At 40.7% G+C, this 20,376-nt stretch overlaps 1 long non-coding RNA gene across 1 annotated transcript in view; it reads right to left on the bottom strand.

Annotated features, from left to right (window-relative positions):
• Positions 1–13,062: 13,062 nt before the first annotated feature.
• Positions 13,063–20,376, bottom strand: part of LOC145520225 (uncharacterized) — a 70,967-nt gene continuing 63,653 nt past the window's right edge. Inside the window, exon 2 of the long non-coding RNA XR_014064323.1 lies at positions 13,063–16,501. This is a non-coding gene — a long non-coding RNA (uncharacterized LOC145520225). The remainder of the gene's footprint in view (positions 16,502–20,376) is intronic.

Raw genomic sequence — 20,376 nt, 5'->3', positions numbered from 1 at the left:
TTCTGAGGATGAATTTAATATGTACTTTTAAGCGTATGCTCCATTGATTGTAGTCCCTTAAGAGTTCCCAAGACAAAGTCCTGATCTCAGTCTACACAGTTTGGAAAGAAGGCAACACATTCCTTTCATAGCTCAGTGAAAAGGACAAACAACAGCAGTGAAGGACTACTTGGCTCACCTGCCAAACCACAGCGTTTTTTTCCTTAAACTAGAGTGAGTGCATTAGGATGGGTGATTCATCCAGGCCCTCGGGGCACCAGCGAGTCACACAATATGTGCACTCCAGCATAGAAGATGCTGCACCAGTTCCAACCCCATCCTTCCGATCTCTTACCTCCCCCCAACCCCCGCCCAGGCCCCACCAGGATCTCCACAAAGTGTCTAGGAATGTTGTGTCCATGCCTTAGAAGGTTCGTACCATGAGCGATGCTGGCTGCAGTATCTCACACCTGCTGGAACAGAAGAGGGGGACACTCCTTCCTTTCAGCTGCTGGCACAGACCTCGCCCCCCTCTCCAGCCCCCAAGCCTGTCAACACGTCTGATGATAGTTCTCAGGCCACAGGTGAATTGTGTTCCTGCCTTCTGGATGACAGCTTCTGTCACCTCCCTGGTGGCAGGGCCTCTACTATCCTCTCTGCTCCTCGGGACTGAAGGATGGGGAAAGGATGTCTCTGCCTGGATGGGTGTGATTCCAACCTCGCAGGTCAACTACCTAATACCTGTTGAACCATAGTTGAGACTTCCTAGGTGGCTCAGTGGTAAAGAATATGCCTGCCAATGCAGGAGACACGATCGATTAGGAAATCCTCTAGAGAAGGAAATGGCAACCCACTCCAGTATTCTTGCCTGGGAAATCCCATGGACAGAAGAACCTGGTGGGCTACAGTCCAAGGGGTTGCAGAGTTAGACATGATGGAGCATGCATGTGGCTCTCCATTAGAAAAAAGGAAAAGTATTGCTTTAGAAATGATTTCTTTGCTAACCTTTCTCTCATCTCTTTACATGGAATAGAGAATACTTTAAAATTACATGTACAAAATAGAGATATGAAGCCATTACCCATGGGGGAACGAGGCACTGTTCATTTGAAACATTCAGATAATTAAAGTCAAAATATGTATGTGGGGAGGAAAGGGTGCATTTGAATTACAAGGATAATTGCCCCGATTCACTACTTTACTTTGTGTGGACACAAAAGTGTACAGTATTTAAAGTATCTGTTATCCTCAGAAATGAAACCCCAGCCTTTGTGAACTCATTTCATGTTAAGAAGCAGTGTCCAGAAACACTGGAACTGTGCCAGATCCATTGTTTGCAGTGCATTTTAGTGTCACTGAAGTCAGAGAGAAATTTGTTTCAAGGATAATGTAACGTGTTTTTACGGTAGGGCTTTCACACGCGAGCGTGGGAAGGTAGAGGTTTCCCGCTATTCAGGACGACCACTTGCGCTCTGTCTTGAATAGTTAGAAAGAAGTACATTAAGTGGCAAAGCTATGCCTGGAAAACTTAACTTTCAAAGCCTGCAACATTTTAGTCTGTAGAATAAAGCCTTTAGCTTTGACTCTGTATAAGAACTAGGCGACTTGGTAATCACAGTCAAACTGATAAGGATTATATCTACAGTGGAATCTTAAGAGTGTTTCTCAGCAAAGATTTTCCTAACCTCGAACTTGCTTAAAGAACCCTGGAAAAAAAAATGTTCTGGGTGGAGGAAAAAGGGGGTTATTGTTTAGTTTGGAAAGGGGAAGCAAACTTTGGGGGGGAAGGTGAATCAATTCTTGAAATATTTCTTTGTTCAAATGATGATTTCATTAAGAAAGGCAAGGAATAAAAAAGTCTTTTTGTTTATAAGAATCAATCCAACAGAATAGGGTAAACTATTCATAAAATAGCTAAAGATAATTTTATGTTGAAATTCTTATGACAGTGCATGGTGGTGGGGGAAAGGGAGAGATGAAAATAATCTTTTTTTTCTGTGGGAGAAATCAGTTCAGTTCAGTCTCTCAGTCGTGTCCGACTCTTTGCGACCCCATGAATTGCAGCACACCAGGCCTCCCTGTCCATCACCAACTCCCGGAGTCTACCCAAACCCATGTTCATCGAGTCGGTGATGCCATCCAACCATCTCATCCTCTGTCATCCCCTTCTCCTCCCGCCCCCAATCCTACCCAGCATTAGGGTCTTTTCCAATGAGTCAACCCTTCGCATGAGGTGGCCAAAGTATTGGAGTTTCAGCTTCAACATCAGACCTTCCAATGAACACCCAGGATTGATCTCTTTTAGAATGGATTGATTGGATCTCCTTGCAGTCCAAGGGACTCTCAAGAGTCTTCTCCAACACCACAGTTCAAAAGCATCAATCTGCGGCGCTCAGCTTTCTTCACCGTCCAACTCTCACATCCATACATGACCACTGGAAAAACCATAGCCTTGACTAGACGGACTTTTGTTGGCAAAGTAATGTCTGTGCTTTTCAATATGCTATCTAGGTTGGCTATAACCTTCCTTCCAAGGAGTAAGTGTCTTTTAATTTCATGGCTGCAATCACCATCAGCAGTGATTCTGGAGCCCCCAAAAATAAAGTCTGACACTGTTTCCACTGTTTCCCCATCTATTTCCCATGGAGTGATGGGACCAGATGCCATGATCTTAGTTTTCTGAATGTTGAGCTTTAAGCCAACTTTTTCACTCTCCTCCTTCACCTTCATCAAGAGGCTCTTTAGTTCTTCACTCTCTGCCATGAGGGTGGTGTCATCTGCATATCTGAGGTTATTGATATTTCTCCCAGCAATCTTGCTTCCAGCTTGTGCTTCCTCCAGCTCAGCGTTTCTCATGATGTACTCTGCATATAAGTTAAATAAGCAGGGTGACAATATACAGCCTTGACGTACTCCTTTTCCTATTTGGAACCAGTCTGTTGTTCCATGTCCAGTTCTAACTGTTGCTTCCTGACCTGCATACAGGTTTCTCAAGAGGCAGGTCAGGCAGTCTGGTATTCCCATCTCTTTCAGAATTTTCCACAGTTTATCGTGATCCACACTGTCAAAGGCTTTGGCATAGTCAATAAATTAATTTTTTATTGGCATGTAATTGATTTACAGGAAATAATCTTCTTTAAGGGGACCACTTACTTTCCACAAGCATAGGAATTCACCCTCCAACCCTTTTCCTTTTTCTTTGTTTTTAAACTTTTTAATATCCTTCGTGTCTCAGACAGTAAAGCATCTGCCTACAATGTGGGAGACTCGAGTTCAATCCCTGGGTCAGGAAGATCCCCTGGAGAAGGAAATGGCAACGCACTCCAGTACTCTTGCCTGGAAAACCCCATGGACAGAGGAGCCTGGTGGGCTACAGTCCATGGGGCTGCAAAGGGTCAGACACAACTGAGCGACTTCACTTTCTTTCTTTCCAGCATTTGAAAATTAGTGACCATTTCTCACTACTGAGTAGGGGCTCCTGAAATCAGAAGGAAAACCAGTTTCTAGGACCATGGTGAAGGTGGGTCTCAGAACCAAGATTTTTGACTTGGCCCCACCGACCCAAAGACAGCGGTGTTAGAAGCCAAACAAGTGCCTGTTTTTAGCGCTTGGATTAAATGTATAATTTTGGATCCAACTAACTGGCTTGAAATTTACTAACTCTAAGTGGCGCAATTTACTTGGCCTCCTATGTTTCAATTCTCTGCCTATTAAATGAGAAAACTATAACTGCCCTCAGAGGTTGTTATGAGAATGAAAGAGTCTAATATACACTAGGAGTTTCGAACATGTCTTCCACATCATACGTACTCAATAAATGTCAGTACTCATTAGTTTATACTTACCCGGGTTGAAGGCTGGACTGTGTGATGGGCTGGCTGTGCTGAGCTAATGTTCAGTCCATGATGTGCCATGTGCCTCAGATTCTATCACAGTCTGAAATGTGACCGGGATTCAGCTAAGTTTTTAGTTTAACTGACATCCAGTGCTAGAAACCATCTCTCTGGGCAGGCAGACATCTAAATATTTGTACTAGGAAAACAAGTATTGAAGGGAGAGATTGGAGACAGAAACTCTGCTGGGAAAATGTTACAGTGGTTTAGGTTTTCCCGGACAGGTGTGGATTGCCAAAGACTGAAAGGGAAAGAGTGTTGGATTGTAAGATGACTGTGAAAAGAAGGAAGAGAAGACAATGTCACAAATCCGTTCATCAAGTTTTCCTGCCTGAGTACCCAAGAGAACAAGTGTACCAACTAAACAATAAGAAATGTGTAATTTCCAAATTAAGCTGACCCCTCCGTATAGCATCCTCAAGCAGCTACTCTTCCCTTTTCCTGCAGTGGAGGTGCCAACTGTCATCACTTTTTTCTTAAGAGTCAGATCCTGATTCCCAACCTCTCAGCATGTGGTGTGCTTTGTGTCAGATATAAACTTCTTCAGCCTTGTTCCAACAGTTTCCCAATTTTCCTGTCACTCTTTTATGGGTTCCCTGTGTGGCTCCATCTTTTCATTTAATTTAAATTATTTTATTTTGGGACTTGGAGGGAAAATAATCATTCTTGTACAAGATTTGCACTTCTAAATATAACCACGGTTTCTCATGAACTTCTGCTTCATAAAGTTTTTAAAACAATGCTTCATCATTTATTTCCTATAGCATTAATTCTTCCCCTTCACTGGCTTAAAAAAAAATCAGGATATAGGCATGTGCAACTCTTTTTGAATCCAAAAAATACCTTTTAGCACAATTGTACTACACCCCAAGCTTCTTCCTTTTTGCATACTTTCATTACTATGAACTTAGTGACAATAAAGTCTATATTTCTTCTTTTGCTTCCTTGGTTCTCATTCACTCATAATTCCCTTTTAAAAAGCTTTTTGTATAAATGCATATGACATACACACTGAAAAGGACACAAATCTCCAGTGTATAATTCAGTGAGTCATCATAAATTAAATACACTCCAGTAATCACCTGGTTCATGAAACAGCTTTCCACCTTCTCAGAAGCTCATCTCATATTCCCTTCTCTTTTTCCCAAAGGAAATGACTATTTTGACTTTCAACATCCTGGATTAATTTTACATATTTAAAATTTTTATATAAATGAAATTCTACAGTATGCAGTCTTTTGTATCTGGCTTCTTTCTCTCAATACAAGGTTTATGAGATTCACCCATTTTTCTTGCATGTATAAGCAATTCAATCATTTTCATTACTGGATACTATTCTATCATGTGGATATAACACTAGTTTCTAGTCCGTTCTATGATTTATGGACAATTAGATTGTTTCCAGTTTTAAGATATGGCTGCTATGAGCATTAAGATATGGCTGCTATGAGCATTCTTTTGGAGCATATATGTGCACATTTCTGTCAGATGTATTTCAAAAGGAATTTCTGTGTCAAAGGTTACATATATGATCAATACAAAGCAGTTACCCAGGACGATTTTACCAATTTACATACTTGTCAGCAATGGATGAGAGTTCACTTGTTCCCATACTTGCTGACGGTTAGTACTGTCTGTGCTTTTTTAAATTTAATTTTAGCCATTCCAGCAGGTGTGTATGACTATCTCAGTGTGCATTCTTTTCATCTTTTAAATTCAAATGTATTGAGGTACAATCTTCCTACAATAAAATGTACCATTTTAGGCTCCATGTGTTTGGACATGTATACACCTGTGTAGCTCCCACCTACTCAAGATACAGCATATTTCCATCACTTCAAAGTTTTGTTGCTCCCTTACAGTAAATGCTCCCCATTTTCTATACCAGACAAACATGAATCAGCTTTCCATCCCTATAAGTTAGTTTTGCCTGTCATTATTTAATAAAATAAAGCCAAATAGTATATACCCATTTGTGGCTTTCTTTATTCAGTATAATGATTCTGAGATTAATGAAAGTTGTGTGTATCAATACTTTACTGGCTTTTATTGTTGAATAGTATTTCAGTATATGAATTAAAACCGGATTTTGTTTATTCATCTATTGATGGATATTCATCTATTGAGTTGCTTCCACTTTTTTGATCATCATGAATAAGTCTCCTATCAATGTTCATGTCCAAGTGTTGTTATAGACACTAAGTTTTTATTTCTCTTGGGTAAATGACTAATTGTGGAATTTATATGTGTATGTTTAACTTTATAAAAAGCTACCAAAATACTTCCCAAAATGATTATATTATCTTGCATTCCCAGCAGTAATGTATGAAAGGTCCAGTTATTTCATACATTTGTCAACGGTTGGTGTCGTCAGTCTTTAATTTTATATATTTTATCTATAATTAACTTATGAATTTCAAGGAGTTTCTCCAAGTTATCTAGGTTGTGAAATTTATTGAACTAAACCTGTTCATATTATCTTATTTCCTTTTGATATCTGTAGTATATGTACTAATGTCTTTTCTCTATACCTTATGTTGGTAATTTGTGTGTTCTCTCTTTTTCCCCCTTGATCAATCCAGTTTGAAAGTATCAATTTTAGTAATCTTTTTAAAGAACCAGTTTATTATTTTATTAAATTTCTCTGTTGTTTCTTTATTTTATATTTCACCACTTTAGCTATATCTCACGGCCCAATTTCCAAATATTTGGAGAGTCTCCAGATATCTTCTTGCTATCGAATTTTAATAATTTCATTATGATCAGAGAACATTTGTATAATTTAATTATTTAAACTTACAGACTTTTTAATGGTCCAACACATGGTCTACCTTGGAAAATGTTCTATATACACTTGCAAGAATGTGACTACCGTGTAGGGTATTTTGTAAACGCTAGTTAGGTCAAATTGGTAGTATTGTGCAGTTGCTCTAACAACTATTGTGGGAGGAGTGTTAAAACATCAAGCTATATTTATGACTTAATCTGTTTCTCTTTTTGCTTCATGTATTTTGAAACTCTGAGATGCATATATATTTAAGACTGTTACTTCTTGATGAACTGATTCTTTTATTATTTTAAAACTATAAAATTTTATCATTTATATGACATGTCTCATATTTAAGATTTCCATTTTGCTGTTTTCTATACTTTTGTTGTTTTTCCTATTTTCTTCCCTACTTTTTGATTAATTGTACTTTGTGTAGTGTTTCATTTTTTTCTCATCTGTTGGCACATTGCCTGAACCTCTTTGTTTCATTTTTTCAGCTGTTGCTCTGAAGATTGCACTTTTGTTTCTTAACTTATTACAATCTACCCTGAATTAATATTATACTATTCCATATATAAAACTTTAAAATAGTATAACTTCAATCCACTGCCTTTCTTTATTCTAGTGTTCTCTTACATTTTACCTCTTTATAAAGCCCACAGTATATTGTTTTAAATAGTTCAATTGTTTCTTCAAGAAATTAAGAAAAGAAAAAACAGTTAAACAAAGTTGCTGTTTCCTGTGTTCTTCATTTCTTTGTGTGGATCCAAGTTGCCAACTGAAGGCATTTCCCTTTAGACAGAAGAACTTCCTTTAGTGTTTAAATAGTGGACTTACACTAGAAACAAAATGTCTCAGCATTTCCCCCCAGAAATGTGTATTGCTTATTTTCTTTTTATTTTTCATTGTGGTAAAATGCACATAGCATAAAATTTACCATCTTAAGCATTTTAAGTGTACAGTTCAATAGTGTTAAGTATATTCACGTTGTTGTACAATCAATCTCCAGAACTTCTTTCATTTTGCAGAACTGAAACTCTATGCCCATCAAAGAACAACACACAATACTTCACCCAGCACCTGGCAACTACCATTATCCTTTTTGTCTCTATGAAATTGATTGCTCTAGGTACCGCATACATGAGAAATCATATAATATGTTTTTGTGGGGGAGTGACTGACATTTCATTTTGCATAATATCCTTCTGATTCATCTAAGTTGTAACATGCATCAGAATTTCTTTCCTTTTTAAGGCCAAATACTATTCCATTGTATGAATATATACCATATTTTGCTTATCTGTCAGTGGACACTGGGTTGCTGCTATGAACATGGGTGTACAAATACCTCACTGAGACCCTGCTTTCAATTCTTTTGGCTATATACCCAGAAGTGGAATTGCTAGATCCTATAATAATTCTATCTTTCGTTTTGAGGACCTGCCATACTTTTTTTGTAGCAGCAGCATCATTTCACATTCCCATCAACAGTGCATGAGGGTTTCAACTTTTCCACATCCTTGCCAACACTTGCTCATTTGCATTTATTTATTTATTTATTTATTTCAGCCATCCTAACAGGTGTGAGGTGATATCGCATTGGGGCTTTGATTTGTATTTCTCTAATGATTAGTTGAACAACTTTCCTTGTGTTTATTGGCCGTGTGTGTATGTTTTTTGAAGTGTCTATTCACACCCTTTGCTCATTTTAAATTGTGTACCTTGTTTTTTTGTCCAGTTGTGGAAATTCTTTATATATTCTGGATATTTATATTTATATCAATTTGTCTATATAGATATATATCTCTGATCAGCATAGTTTGCAGATATTTCCTCCCATTCCATATGCTGCTTTTTCACTTTGTTGATTGTGTTTTTTGATGTACAAATTAGAAGTTGTAATTTTTTATGTAGACTCATTTATCTATTTCTATTTGTTTGTACTTCTGGTGATATATTGAATAAATTATTGCCAAATCAATATCATGAAGATTTCCTATATTTTCTTCTGAGAAAGTAAATAAAGCTTTAGCTCTTACACCTAGGTCTTTGATCCATTATGAATAATTTTTGTGTATAGTGCTTGGTAAGGGTCTAACTTTATTCTCTTGTATGTGAATATCCAGTTTTCCCATTATCATTTATTGAAAAGAAATTGTATATTCCCCCAGTGAATGGTCCTGGCACCTTGGCTGAAAATTATGATGCTTTATTTCTGGACTGTCTATTTTATTTTATTGGTGTATGTGTCTGTCTTTGTGCCAGTATCACACCGTTTTGACCTATGTAGTCTTATCACTTATTTTTGATAGATATTTTCTTTGCTTATATCATTTTAAAGTAAGTTTTTGTTTGTTTGTTTTGGCACTGTAAAGATGTTGTGACATTGTTTTCTGGTCTGCATTTTTGCTGATGAGAAGTCAACTATTTTCTTTATTGCTATTCTTTTCTTTGTATGTAATGCTTACTTATTCATTAAAATTGCTGAAATGTTTGCTTAGAAGTATAGATACTACAAGGAAATATTTACTTAGAGCTGATTGCAACATGGATTAAAGTCTGTGTTTTAGCTTTTTGCTCATTCGAAGAGTTCTTTTTTTTATCAATTTGCCTAAAGAAGTGAAAGTTCATTGGTTGTTTATTGAATAGTCATTTAAGATATATCTTATTTTTAAAATATATTGAAATAATAGAGTCTGTTTCAGATGAATTATAAATCTGTATGTATATTTATATGTATATGTCCCTGGTATAAAAACCAAACCAGAGCTATTTGCCTAAATCTATTGCCTTGGGGCTTTCCAGGTGGCACTAGTGTAAAGAATCCGCCTGCCAATGCAGGAGACACAGGAGACACAAGAGATGCAGGTTCAATCCCTGGTTCAGGAAGATGCCCTGCAGTAGGAAATGACAACCTGCTCCAGCATTCTTACCTGGATAATTTCATGGCCAGAGAGCCTGGTGGGCTACAGTCCATGGGGACGCAAAGAGTCGGACACTACTGAAGCGACTCAGCACACAAGCACATTGTCTTGTATCTGTTTCAAGAATTGAGCTGAGTATTAGTCTCTGAGTCTGATAAAAGATGGGATGTTTAAATTGCAAGATGTGATTACTTGAGAGAGACATCACCAAGCCCTTGTGTTCTGCCTTCATACTGACTTCTGAGGATGACTGAGAGAATGGCTACCTATTCTTTTTAGTGATCCTCTGCTTACCACCACCTCCAACTGCTTCCAAAGGGTATAGTCATGGCCTAGAGTATTTTGGGGGGCTCCAAATTCACTGCAGATGGTGACTGCAGCCATGAAATTAAAAGACACTTGTTCCTAGGAAGAAAAGCTATGACCAACCTAGGCAGTACATTAAAAAGCAGAGACATTACTTTACTAACAGAAGTCCATCTAGTCAAAGCTATGGTTTTTCCAGTGGTCATGCATGGACGTGAGAGTTGGACCATAAAGAAGGCTGAGTGCCGAAGAACTGATGCTTTTGAATTGTGGTGTTGGAGAAGACTCTTGAGAGTCCCTTGGACAGCAAGGAGATCCAACCAGTCCATTCTAAAGGAAATCAGTCCTGAATATTCACTGGAAGGACTGATGTTGAAGCTGAAACTCCAATACTTTGGCCACCTGATGCGAAGAACTGACTCACTGGAAAAGACCCTGATGCTGGGAAAGATTGAAGGTGGGAGGAGAAGGGGACAACAGAGAATGAGATGGTTGGATGGCATCACTGACTCAATGGATATGAGTTTGAGTAAGCTCTGGAAGTTGGTGATGGACAGGGAAGCCCGGTGTGCTGCAGTCCATGGGGTCACAAAGAGTCGGACATGACTGAGCAACTGAACTGAACTGAGAGTACATTTCATAAATATCAGATTGAAATCTTGGGTAAAACACCAAATCACACTGGAACATCTCAACAACAAGTCTGCTGGGCTGAAGAGCTGGCCCTCCTACATTCCTCCTTTCCAAACCCCACCTCTTCTGCAAAGAGTGCTCAGACAGCGTGCATGTATATCCACTGGAACAAGCAACAGTTAACAGGCATAGGCTGTTTAAACATAGAATGACTCAAGTCCATCTGAAAATGGAAATCCTGACTCATCCCACATGCTCTTCAAATTCCTACTCTCCTAGCCTTCTTTATTTTCATGAATGGTACCCCAGGAACTCAGTTTTTCACGCCAACAATCTGCATTTCATTCTCAATTCCTCCCTTCTCTCACCCTCCTCATTGAATGCCTCAGCAATTCTTACTGTATCTTCTCCTTCAGGAGCCAAAGTGCCTCATATCAGTTAACTTCACTCCGTCCAACAGGTCAAGAGACCGTCTTCTGTCCAGACCTAGCAATTGCCTCCCACTGGTCTCCATCACGGGCTTCCCAGGTGGCACAATGGTAAAGAATCCACCTGCCATTGCGGGAGATGCAATAGTCTCCATCATATACTCCGGCCTCCCTCTTACTTCTTCTTCTCAAAAGCCATTTTGTCTCTGCATTCAAATAGAGTGCAAACCCATTTCCATGGCTTACATTGTGCTATGTGATCCAATCTCTGTCTACCTTTCCAACCTCCTGTTCTCCTACCTCACACACTGTACTCAGTTACACAAACCTCCCTTCATTTTCTTCAACAAGGTAAGCCTCCCCCATAGCAGCCCAGCCCTTTGTACATGTTATTTCCTTTGCTTGGAACATTCCTTTGCTTGAGACATCCTCCATTCCCTGTTATGCTTGCCTGACATTTTTTTCATTCCCTAGGTCTTCACTTTCTATGAACAATGAGCACCTTGTCTAAATCACTCCTTCTCTGTTGCTACCCATCACAGATCTTGTTTATTTCCCTCAAAACAATCAAATATATGTTTGGTTCCTTGATTGTATCTGTGCATCATGGTGTTGCAAGTTTTGGGGTGGCAGTGACACTCTGCTCACCACTACAAGCCTAGAAACTAGTGTTGGCTTTAGTTGATATTGAATAATCGAATAAATGAACTAAGATGACCGAATCTAACAGCTTTTCCTATTAGAAAAAAAAAAAGACATTCTGTTATGATGTAAAGTCAAGACTTCGTGTTGAAAGAAGCATGTGCTTGCAATTCTCAGGTAGCAATTTTGTTGTAGCTTCAGAAAAATCTTAGGGACTGTTCTCTGTAAAATACCCTGCTGCTACATTCGGAAAGTGAAAAAGACACATTTTTTGCTTTGAGGATATGAATGGTCCTTTGGCTGGATTGCACTTTGACACTGCTCAGGAGCAGTCATCAATAGCAGCTGGGCTCCCAAAAGGAGTACTGAGCCTACCTTAGCCCATGTATGGTATAGCGGCTACACAGTAAGGTTCAGGTAGCCTCCTGGAAAGGCTTCGCTTGTCTGAATATACCTGTTACTCAGAGATTAGGGATTCTGCTCGTTGGCTTGAAGTGAGCACTCTCAGAATTGCTACTCCGGGTTAAACAACAAAATGCATGTATAAAAATTGAAATGATAAATGCATAGTTGATAAAGAAGACCCTGGTGTATGTGTGCAAATAGCACCATTAACTAACTTACTTTTCTTTAAAAATGTACTTTTATTTGTTCATTTGGCTGCACTGGGTCCTAGTTGCAGCACATGGGATCTTCAACCTTCCTTGAGTCATGCAGGGACTTTTTAATTTTTTAATTTTTAAGTTGCAGCATGCGAGCTCTCAGTTGCAGCATGTGGAATCTAGTTCCGCAACCAGTTATCAAACCTGGGCCCCATTCACTGGGAGACTGGAGTCTTAGCCACTAGACTACCGAGAAAGTTCCAACTAATTTACTTTAGATTCAGAGAAGGTTAGAGCTAGAAGGAGTTTGAGTGAGTGAGTAAAAGTTGCTCAGTCATGTCTGACTCTTTGCGACCCCATGGACTATGTAGCCTGTCAGGCTCCTCTGTCCATGGAATTCTCCAGGCAACAATGCTGGAGTGGGTAGCCGTTCCCTTCTCCAGAAGGATTTTAGGGATTGACAAAACCAATCTGTGTGTAGATTAGAGGTCAGAGGATCGATCTTAAAGGCAACAAGACCCAGTCGGTGAAAGGAGGGGCCTGGGGGAAGGAGTGACCGAGGACACCAAGGCAGGGCACAGCACCGGGCTGCAGTGGAGGACGGCTGTGCCCAGTGAGTGGTGTGAGGTGTCAGTGGGGGACTCGGTCAGGCAGGGCAACAGCTTTAAGCTGGCCTTCCCTTTCCCTCACAGCCCTCCCTCCCACCTCACCCTTCCAGACTGCTTCAACAGAGAAGAGATGTAGTCACTCTAGAAAAATTTTCTGGAGTGGATCAAGAGCGGTACACTTAATTAAAGAGAGAGCACCCAGATGGGCTTTCTAGTCCTTGGAATGTGGAGAACTTTGTTATAGAGTGCAATGAAAAAGTCACATCAACAGACTCCCTGGGAAATGGGGTCATTTATTCAAAGTACAGTAATACAAAGTCAGCTTCGGGTACTTCCTCCCTCTCCAACCACCCTCCCCCCTTCCCCAATCTTACCTGCTCTTTGCTTTTTCTCACTCTCCACTCTCTCAAAATCTCTTGCAAGCAATTGAAAGGGGAAACACTTAGACAGAAGGAGAGGCAGTGATGACCCAAAGGAAGAAAAGGAGGGGTAAAGAGAGGGACAGCAGGAGCAGGAGGGCAGAGAGATGCCGGGGGGAGGGAGGGAGCATGAGAGAGCAGTTGGGCCGGCCCCATGACATCCTCCAAAGTGGCAAAACAAGGCCATGGCTGTGACTTTTCTCAAACGATGTATTCCTTAGAAAAGCTGGAGAGAATGCGGCCTAGTAGAGAGCTCTGGGCTGGGTGTGGGGTCCACCTGTGCAGCAGCAGCTTAGCTTGGTTGACTGCATCACCCTGTGCGAACCAGTAGGAGCCTCAGATCCTTGCAGAGGACGAGACGGTTGGATGAGAGAACTGTATGGTCTTCTCAGCTCTGGTTTCCAACCTTTCATTCCACGGAACGGAGGGAGAACCTGGCAGGAGGAAAGCCTCAACAAGCTGGGATCTTTCAGAACTGAGGCTTTTCTCCTCTGATCGCCCACGTGCTATGAAGGGGTCCAGACAGCCAGAGACAAAAGTTGTTGTCTGGCCAAGACTTGAGGGCGACTGAAAACCACATCCTCATGTGTCATCAAGCCAGCGGAGCAAGAAGGGCCTATGGGGCCAAAGGTCTGAGAGAGGATTGTTGGACTGAAATGTGAGGATGAGAGCTGGTCTGGATGGTCGAGGAGCCTGCGGCAAGGCTTTTAGAAGCTTCTGGGAGCCTTTTTGGTGGGATGTTGCATTGGGACTTTCAGAGGCCCTGGAATGACGTATTGGTAGGATGCTTCCCTGTCTGTGGCTGATCCAATTCTCCTCAGGGTTCTGGACCTCAGGCTGCTGCAAAGTGGATGGACCCAGACAAGCTGAGAACCCCTTTACCTTCTTCTGGAGTCTGTTGGCAGGCGGGTGGTGGTGCCATGATGTGGAATGGCCATGAGATGAGCCTGAACTCCACCTCCATCTGCTCTGTAGCAACAGATCATCAATCCCTTCAGCCTCCAGGGCCGCTTACGGGAGGGAGGGGGGTGGCCCAGGATGGACACCAAGTTAGAGTACTGAAGTCTTCTCCCTTGGCTCTTGGAGAAACCTTCTCCAGAAACCTTCTCCACCCTGGTTACCCTGCCCTGTGCTGAGGAGCTGACCGTTATGGGCTGCACCAAAGGGCTCCCTTGCTCACTGATACCCACTGGTCTCGGTCGAGTGGGGTGAGAGAGGGAAGTGAGATCTGGGCTTGCGCTCAACGTCTTCCATCTGTCCCTCCAGATGGACTTGCCCTCACCTCTAAGGAGATGTCTGAAGAGAATGTATCTTTAAAATGCTACATGGCACCCAGTCACACATGTTCTAAATGACATACTATGCATATGTGATCCCTGTCACATCCACTCGAGGAATCCAGTCCATGTGAATGGACTGTGACAGGCACCTTTGAGGAACTACATCGGACCTCAGCTCAGCTGCTTCCACTTCCCATTGTAACTGTCCCTCTGGCAATAGAGACAGAGCTTCAGGTCTTTCCGTGGGCCCCCTTCTCCCAGTCACTGGCCATTGCAGTTTATTCCCTTGTCTCAAACACCAAATAGTCCAACTTCTGATTCTTCACTACATTGTGACCTCCCATTGTCAAGGAGCTTCCAATTTTGACTTAAGTTGGAGCTACAGTCAAAGGCATGTGGTATAGAGTTTGAGCATGAGGCCATGAAATCAAGAGTCTCCTGCACCAACCCTCCCACTGTCCATCTTGCCTGGATCTCTACGTTTCCGGTTTGCCAAATAAAGGTAAGAGTTGAATAGGCGACACTCCTCTAAGGTCATGAGATTGCTCCCCTACTGAAATACCACTTCAAAACCCACTGAGGTTTTAGTTTTTTAAAAACTTTTCCCCACGAATTTCCTCCAGAGCCAGTTTTCAGTGACCTTAGAAACTAGCTTCTACTTTACAGTCACATGCACAGCCCACTGGTCTGCCTCTCCTCCACCTTCACAGACTCCTCCAGGGCTCCTCAAGCTCCCTCCTCCCTTCCTTCTTGCCCCCCTTTTTTTCCCTCCTCTCTCTTTTTCTCTCTCTCTTCTTTCTTCCTTCCCTTCTCTCCCCCTCCTTGGCAGCCGACAACAGGACACAGGGCTTGAAGAAATAAGTTGTGCAGCTGTTGCCATGGCACTGAGGTCCCCATGGAGGACAAGATGGAGGGGCTGCCACTCCTTGGAGGAGTAGGGAGCACTTCACAAGTAGCATCCCTGCTGGAATAGACCAATGCATCTATTTTCACATTTTCCAAAATGTACATGAGAGAGGCCACGTGAGAGCAAGAAGCAAAATCCTTAGAGAAATGAGGGAGCCGCTGGATGGCCAGTTTCCTCTCCTCCTAAGATAACGTGCTAAGAGCAACTTCCGGCCAAGAAGAAAGAAGAGAATCCTGTATGAAATGCGAGCCAGCATACCAATACACTGTGGTTTCATCGCTTGTGCGGGGGACTTTGTCTTCAAAACAGACGTTTTGTGGCCCTGATTGTAAATTCGCCCCTCCACTGGTTGAGTCAGCCTGTTCATTTTTGGCTGGCCCTCCATGGAGGCTGAGCAAGCTAAGTCAACAATGAACAGTACAGTTTGAACTTCTAAGCAAGTACACAGGAAAAAAAAAAACAATTAAAAGCTTAATTATTGGTTGTAAATTAAAGATATTAACAACTGCCAGGAATGTGTTGGGAGACACAGGAAAATGTGTGGAAGCTTGAAATCCAGATGTTTGGTCACTTTGGACCATTGTCCCCGAACCTCAGAAACGTCCTGTCTGACATCAGACAGTTCACTGGTGACGATGCATTTTTTTTTTCTTTTTCTGTGAGATGTGCTTTAAGCACAGGGTAACTTATCTCCTGGTGGTCCAAGTCAAGAGAATCAATGTCAGGAAAAAACAGTGTTTGTTGTCTTTGTATTTTAAGGCTTCCTATTTTTGGCATCCTTCCTTAAGGATGGTTTTATCTCTGTTTGGAGAGCAGGAAGTCAATTGTGTTGGCTGGAGCATCCTCTGGGTTTATGCACGTCTTGGGCTGCAGACATCCCCCTTATGCTCTGGCACTTGCTGACTGTTTGCCCAAGACCAATACAGGCTTTTCTAGAAGTTCACAGCTAAGATCCTGGTGGGTTCCCAATGTTTCCATCTTGTTTGTAAAATACTATTTTTCTTCTTCAGATAAGAAAGTCAAACTTCATCTCATTGCACATCCTTTTAATCCAGTCTTTGCTTCTGCAGCTCTGCTGGCCAGAGTGGGCGGGCTCTGACCTTTGTGTCCCTACAAATAAACAAGATTTTGTCAGTTTCGTTTCTAACTGTAGAACAAATGACACTGTGAATGTCCAAGGAGTTTTTGTGGCATATTATAGCAGGAGGTGGATGGATAAATAAAGTTACTGCTTCATTTTATTCTCCATTGTTGCTGAAGAGTTTAAAGAAATGTTACTCTTGTTAAATTTTTTTAGAAAAATGACTTCATCTCTTTGTGGCTCATTTAAAAAACATCAGAATTTCCCCCAGTTAAGCAGTGACTTAATTTAAAAGTTTTGCTCATTAGACTGTTTGGTTTTTCTTATATATTTAAAATTTAAGGTCTTAAAAATAAAGAGCAAAGATACTGTAACAAATACAACACATGTATTTTCATCATTCAGAATCATCAACTTAATATTCTATTTTCTCCTAGCTTTTTTTCTTCTCTTTGCTGTTCATTTTTTAAAATTAAAGAATCACTTTAGCCACCATCTTTGGTCCTACTAACTTTGTTACACTCACCACCTTAACTTTGCAATTGTATCATAAGTTTGATGAATTTGTTGTGTATAATTCAAGCTTGTTTTCATATTTTACATAAAATATGTACTCAGAAAATAAACATTTTTGTGTGTATTTATGAAACAAAAGCTATGTGTGTATAGAGTATACCTATCAAAAGTTATAACTCAATATATTTTTATACAGCAAGAATCCCTAGGCACCCACTACACAGAAAAAAATTGAACATTATCAGTCCCTCAGAAGCCATTTCTGAGTTATCTTCTACCTCACTACCACCCTCATACTGTAACATCACATGTTAATTTTGATTGTTTTTGAATTCTATACAAATGGAATCTTTTGTGTATGACTTCATTCAGTCAACATTTATGTGGAATTCATACATGTTTTTGCATGAAGCTCTAGTTCATTCATGTTCATTGCTGTATAGTATTTGATCACAATAATATACTATAGGAGAAGACAATGGCACCCCACTCCAGTACTCTTGCCTGGAAAATCCCACAGACAGAGGATTTATTTCTCAACTCTATCATAGATAGACATATGGTATTTTCTGGATTCAGGTCATTATGAACATTTTTGTGCACATTTTTTATGTTCATATGTATGTTTCTATCGGGTACATAACTAGGAGTGGAATTGCTAAGTCATATGACTTAATTATAATAAGCTTTAGTCAGTATTGCTGAACAATGTTACAAAGGGCTAATGCCAATTTACATTTCCATCAATCTGTATTGTTTTAAAACCTCACTGAAATACAACTACACTGTAGTTATGAAGTAGTGTCATTATATAGTTCTGCATCTTGATTTTTCTAATCCAGATTTTTAAATGACCCATTCACATTGACATTTAGAGCTATAGCTCTAAACTACTATGACTATTCCATTATATGTATGCATCATATTTTATTAATTTATTAATTAATGTACCAATTGTTACATATTAGATTATTTCCATTATTTTGATTTTGATCAGGATGCTGCATTTAGCCTTGTTCCAAAAATCTTAAATAAAAGAGCATGAACTTTTTTAGCTCAGGGTCTCCCAGATTTGTCTGATAATAAGGATCCCCTGTGGAACTAGTGAAATATCTAGATTGCTCAGCTCTTTCCCTGGTGATTCTGAATCAGTGGGTTTGGGGTGTGCTCCAGGAATCTGTGTGTTTAACCACTATTCCAGATTTTTCACAGCTGAGGAGCGCTGGGAAGAGCTGCCCTAGGTTACAGACTCAAAAGTGGAATTGATTATAGGCTGGGCACTCTTTCTGTTTTACCAGCTACTACTGCAGTGCTCCGGAGAAGGCAATGGCACCCCACTCCAGTACTCTTGCCTGGAAAATCCCATGGATGGAGGAGCCTGGTAAGCTACAGTCCATGGGGTTGCTAAGAGTCAGACACGACTGAGCAACTTCACTTTCACTTTTCCCTTTCATGCACTGGAGAAGGAAATGGCAACCCACTCCAGTATTCTTGCCTGGAGAATCCTAGGGACGGCGGAGCCTGGTGAGCTGCCGTCCATGGGGTCGCACAGAGTCGGACACGACTGAAGCGACTTAGCAGCAACTGCAGTGCTCTCTGAATGGGCTGTTCCACTGAATTACCACATTCACCATGTCTAATACACATATTTTCCCCACATCTTTAATATTTGCTGTTCAGATTTATTTATTTATTTTTTTTACCAATCTGATGGGCGAAAAGTGGTGTTTTGTTTTCAGTTTTATTTCTCTGATTACCTGTAACAATAATACTTGCTAGCACTTGTATGTGCCATTCACCCTTTTAAGCAGTTAATTTATATTAACTCATTTTATTCTCCCAACCCTAGGAAGCAGGGAGCTATTTTACTAGGTGAGAGAAACTAGACGCAGAGATCAAGCTACCTGGCCAGGTCACTGACCACCATGTTCCCTCTACTGTAAATTTTCGATTAATATCCTCTACCCATTTTTTTCCATTGCGTTGCTGCTGATCATTTTCTTATTAATATCTAGGATTTTAAAAAATGTATATACTATAGACGCCATTTTGGGAATGTCTATTATATATGTTGCGAAATAACTTCTCCAGTCTGCCACTTATTTGAATAGCTTGTCCACGGTGGCATCTTTTCATTTTCTGAAGCACTTTCATTTATGCTGTGTCGACCATTCATTCATTCTCTCACCAAGTATTTATTGCTCACAGTGCTTGGCACTACTGAATCTACCAAGATTATAGATACCTCTACCATGATGGAGCCTATGTTCTAGTGGGAGGTAACAAAAAATACACCAGCAGCAAGTAAACTGAAGGCCAGCTGGTGATAAGTATGACAGAGGAAGATGAACAAGGGGATGGGGACTTGGACTGCTACATGTGCGGGGGCTGAGGGTTTGGGGGAGAAGGAGGATAAGGGAGGTCATTGCTCTTTTATGTTGAGTATTTGGGGAAAGCCTCATGTATAGGGTGGTGCTCAGGACTTCCCAGGTGGCTCAGTGGTAAAGAATATGCCTGCCAAGGCAGGAGCCACAGGAGAAGCGGGTTAAGTTTGATCCCTGGGTCAGGAAGATCCCCTGGAGTAGGAAATGGCAATCTACTCCAGTATTCTTGCCTGGAAATCTCCATGGACAGAGGAGCCTGGCGGGCTAGCGTCCATGGGGTCACAAAGAGTTGGATGTGACTGAGCACCACATCTGCATTTCTAACAAGTTTCCAGAGGGTGATGTTGCTGGTGGTCATGGAGTTGGAGGGAGAAAAGCACATCTGAGAACAGTTGATATTCACTAAAATTAATCAATTCATTAATTATTGGTTAACTGGTTTTTGGTGCTACTGTGTCTGTTTAACCATCAGATATGATGTTGTTGAAAAATTCAGTTCAAATTCTAGACTAATTTATATGTTAATTCATTCTCTCTTTATTCCCCCATTCAGCACTCATTTGTCACCCTCTCTCACCAAAGACTGGAGACACTCAAAGATGAATGGGACACGGTTATTGCCTGCTTGGTGCTGAGAGACTTCAAGAAAGATTAAGTCACTTTTTTAGATCTTTAACTGCCTGAAAAAGAAATTGAATTCAGGATGAAAATAAGAAATTTTAAATAGAGTATGTTGTTCATTGTCAATTCAAGAAAGTTGACTGGCTTCAGGAAATGTTCCATAGGCTTAAATGTAGAATGTCCCTTATGAATTCAGCTGTTCAGAGTATTGGGCACATGAGGTAACTCCATGGACTCAGGCCAGCCAATCAAGTGGAATCATGGGTGGGAAATAGCAAGAATAAATGTGAAGTTCTGTGTTTGAGCTAAAAAAATCAATAATTCAAGGGCAGCTTATGTGAAAAAGATCTGGGAGCTTTAGTTGGCTTTTATCCAAAATCCAT

Source organism: Giraffa tippelskirchi, chromosome 9, assembly GCF_054371585.1.
Source record: "Giraffa tippelskirchi isolate mGirTip1 chromosome 9, T2T-mGirTip1v1.2.pri, whole genome shotgun sequence".
Lineage (NCBI taxonomy): Eukaryota > Metazoa > Chordata > Mammalia > Artiodactyla > Giraffidae > Giraffa > Giraffa tippelskirchi.
This window is presented reverse-complemented; position numbering and strand designations above follow the sequence as displayed.